The following is a 4479-nucleotide window of genomic DNA, read 5'->3' as shown; positions in this document are numbered from 1 at the left end:
CTTCTTCTTCGTCTAGCCATTCACGTCCACATCTGAACATAAGACTCTTCAAGTCTTCCTTTCCATTGTTTTTTGTTGTACGCTACTTGTAGCCAATTTTTTCCGGCAGTTCGTTTCAGATCATCTGTTCATCTCATAGGAGGTCTGCCTCTGGGTCTTTTGTGTTCGTATGGTCTCCAGGTTAGAATTGTTCTGTGCCATTTGTTAAGATCGCCCCTAGCTACATGTCCAGCGTATTCCCTTTTCAATTTTAGTGATTTTTGTACCACATCGGTGACTTTGGTTTTCTGTCTTATCCATATGTTTGTTTTTCTGTCCTTAAGTGATATGCCAAGCATTGCTCTTTCCATCGAGTGTTGATTGACTCTAAGTATGTTCATATTCTTTTTTGTTATTGTCCATGTTTGTGCCCCATATGTCAATATCGGAATAATGCATGCATCAAAAACTTTAGATCTAAGATATAGTTGAATTTGCTGATTTCTGAGTATATAGTTCAGTTTGCCGAAAGCTGCCCATGCTAACTTTCTTCTTCTTTTTATTTCTTCCGTTTGAATTTCCCTATTTAGTATTATTTTTTGTCCTAAGTATATATATTCTTCAACTTTTTCTGTTACTTTGTTGTTTATTATTGTCATCGTTTCTTGGGAGTGCGTGAATTTTGTTTTGTTTAAATTCATTTTCAGTCCTATTTTAGAAGATTCTGTGTGTAGTTCTGAAAGCATGGTTTGCAGTTCTTTTAGGTCAGTACGCTCTCAGGATTATGTCATCCGCAAATCGTAGATTACTGAGATAGCGGCCATTGATGTTTATTCCCTTATATTTCCAATTTAGATCTTTAAAAACGTCCTCCAAAACTAAGGTGAACAGTTTGGGTGATAGAGTGTCTCCCTGTTTGACTCCCGTGTTTAACGGTACAGGGTTCATGTATTCATTTTCATTTAGGTAGTATATAGCTGTAGCTTGGTTCATAGTTTCTTTTATTAAGTTAATATATCTGTTGTCTATTCTACAATTTTGCATTGCGTTTATTACGGATGTGTGTTCTATAGTGTCGAAAGCTTTTTCGTAGTCTACACATGCTATAAAAACTGGAAACTTGTATTGGTTACATTTTTCTATTAATATTTTTGTGGTTAACAGGTAATCGGAAGTTGAATAGCCTTTTCTAAAACCCGCCTTATATCATATCTGTAGTAATACTATCTTCTCCTGCAGTTTTATTTCTCTTCATGTTTCCCTATGCTGTAGTTACCTCTGAAATTGTTAATTTTGGCATTATTTCCGATACAATATTTTTAATTAATTTCAGTGCTGGTCTCATTTCATCGTCGTGTTGATGTGTTCTGTAGAGTTCCGTGTAAAATTCTTCTATTCGTTTCAGTATTCTTAATCTAGTTGTGATTTCATTTTCGTCTTTTCCCATTAATGATATTATCTGACGTCGTCCTAGTGCGGTCTGAGGCATTTCATACTCTTATTTTTTTCAATAGTTGTGGTTATTAATTTTTCTTCTTCTTTTCTTTTTTGTTTTCTGATTTCTTTTCTAATCTGCCTATTAAGTTCTCTATATTCTGCGGTTCCCTTTTTGTTAGATTTATTTAATGTCTTCCTTTTTTCTATTTGTTGTAATATTTCTTTATCTAATTCACTGTGTGTTGTTTTTGGTTTTTTCAGTTGCAGAATGCTTTTATTTACTGTTTCGGTTATAAGGTTATTCAAATCATCAATATCATTGGCGTTTATCTTCTGCATGTTAACTTGATTTAATGCATGCATTATCTTTTTATTAAATTCACTATTTTTTATTTCTTCAGATGTCCATTTGTATCTTTTTTCATGTATTCTTTTTCTTTCTAGTTTTTTGTTTATTACTAGTTTTGGTCTTGTTAGTCTGTGGTCGCTTCCTAGGTCAAACTGATTTAATACCGATACGTATTTTACTAGGTTTCCATTTTTCGTTAAGATATAATCTATTCCATTCTTTGTCTTTTTATCGGGGCTCATCCATGTCCATTTTCTGCTTGGATTTTTATTGAAAAAGGAGTTCATTGAGTATATGTTATGTTCATTCATGAAATTGAGAAGCATTTCTCCTCTATCGTCTCTTTGCCCGTAGCCATTATTGCCAATTAAATGTTCATAATCTTCTTCTTGTTTGCCCAATTTCGCATTAAAATCTCCTAATAATATTTCGTAGTTTGCTTTATTTGTTTCTATAGCTGTTCTGATTTCAACATAAAATATTTCTATTATGATGTAAATTGGATATTTGATAATATTTTCATATTATGATGTAAACACATGCGTAAACCATTTTTAAACCTGTTATTTCGGGTTTGAAAATAAGGGGGCAATCTCCTTCGCCTATTTCTAGGGCGAATTTGGCTAGCCTGTCTACTATTTCGTTACCTCTAATGCCTGCGTGTCCCTTTATCCATGATATAATGATGTTTTTTCCTTTTGCAATTTTATTAAGAGTCATAATTTCCAATTCTATATGATTGAGTTCTTGGGACTTATGTAGGTTAGTTAGTCTATCAACGAAACTCTTAATATGTGTCTTAAAGCAAAAAATATCGCTATTATTTCAGAGGTGTATATCGATGATTCACAAGGCAATTTGAATATTTTTTTAAATCCACTTTGAATATTGATTATTGTACATCCTACTTTGTTTTGTACTTTGGATCCATCTTAAACTGATAATGTAGCCATGTATGAAGTATAAATGATTGAAAAACGGCTGGATTTAAATTAATATCCATAAAAAAGTATTCATTTTTTTGAGAAAAGTTCTTCTAATACATGGGAATACATAGGTGAAACTTGATTTTCATAAGTATAGAAAGTACTTCGGTATTGAGATATTTTCAAGTAACTATCTACAAGAAGGGAACATTTTTTCTTAGTCAAATATTTATGAGTTAGATCTAAAATTGATATCTTATGTACATCCTGCAGATAGTTTGTATTTTTTCCTATGGTTCTAGTAATGAATTTATCACTTAAAAACTGTTGTCGAAATTCCAAGGGTGGTTCTATCGCCTCAACTTCCATTGTATTAACGGGTGTAGATATCAAATATCCAAGGCAAAGTCGAAGACATTTATTTTTTTATGTGGAACGTAATTTTAATTATTGTGGAACGTGTCATCCTGACTAGTTTATGATTGTGAAAACTAGCAATTTGTTTTTAAGTTTATTCAACAGAAAACTTTATATAATATATGAAAAATATTTGTCCGACAAATACGTTGGTCATTTTAATAAGTCCGAGACGTAGAACATGTCAAACGACAGGACTTATGTTGATACTAAATAGCAGTCTGATTTTTGCAGGAGAGTGTAATGAAAGGAAAACAAATCAATTGGAAGTTCTGTTCGACAAAATACAAGGGAGGTTTTCGTAGTCTGACGTTCCAAACCTGTAACTTGTTCCACAATGAAAACTTCCCCTATTCCAGTGTTCCCGTACATCAAAGTTTGTCCGACTAGACACCGTTAAGCAACAAATTTTCAGCTTGCTATTAATATTTTTTTGGTACGCGAGATCCAGGCCTAATATTTTGTACCGGGTGTCCCAATAAGAAAGGCGCTCAGCCATATCTCAGGAACCGTTTATAGTACAGCTTTGGGAAAAAAAATTTTATAACAAAAGTTGCCTCGACAAAAGCCTGAAAATTATTTTCATAATTGTAAGTCCACCGCTAGAGGGCGTAATTGAATATCAAAAATTAAAAAATCGAAATTTTACAAAATTTGCCTAATGAAAGGCCACTGGAAATCCGATTATCATATTCTTCATTAAATTCTGCACATATTTTATTTCACAAGTTTAAGTCTACCTGTGTAAATAAGAGGTGGGGGTGAGTGGGAACCTTGTTATGAAAAAATCGCTGTAAGTCCGGTTATGCTTAATCGATTTTTGCAAACTTGGTCTTGTTAAAACAGCTCTTTTTCGTCAATGTAATATTTATAATTTGGAAACAGCCTATTACGTAATATGCCGGCTAGGAGGCGCTATTTATTTTCTTTTTAGAAATCTAGCTTTCTTTGGAAAATATTAAATACAAGTATGTATTTTTTTCCTGAATTACAAAATTAGACCAAATTAGCAACAGAATACCGAAAACCGCATGTCTATACCTTTTTTCTATCCCGAGATATCTTAAGAAACGTGTAAATTTTAAACATAACTGTTGCTGTCATATAAGTGGAAATATATAGAAGCAAGTAGTGTGCTATGGAAAAAACAAACAAACATTTTCCAGATGTAAACGTATATAATAAATCAAAACAAAATATGAAAACTCTACTACTGGGGTGACGTCTTTGGGGATATTTCATTGCATATATTCTAGCCGCAAGAGTTGCATTTCTTATGCATTCAAAAAATGTAGCTATCATGTCAAATGCTTCTTAGTTTGTAAGAATCATCTTGAATGTCACTCTGTATAAACTTTGTATAAAACTTAA

Source organism: Diabrotica virgifera, chromosome 4, assembly GCF_917563875.1.
Source record: "Diabrotica virgifera virgifera chromosome 4, PGI_DIABVI_V3a".
Classification (NCBI taxonomy): Eukaryota; Metazoa; Arthropoda; class Insecta; order Coleoptera; family Chrysomelidae; genus Diabrotica; species Diabrotica virgifera.
The sequence above is the reverse complement of the archived record's forward strand: the minus strand, read 5'-3'. Positions refer to the sequence as shown.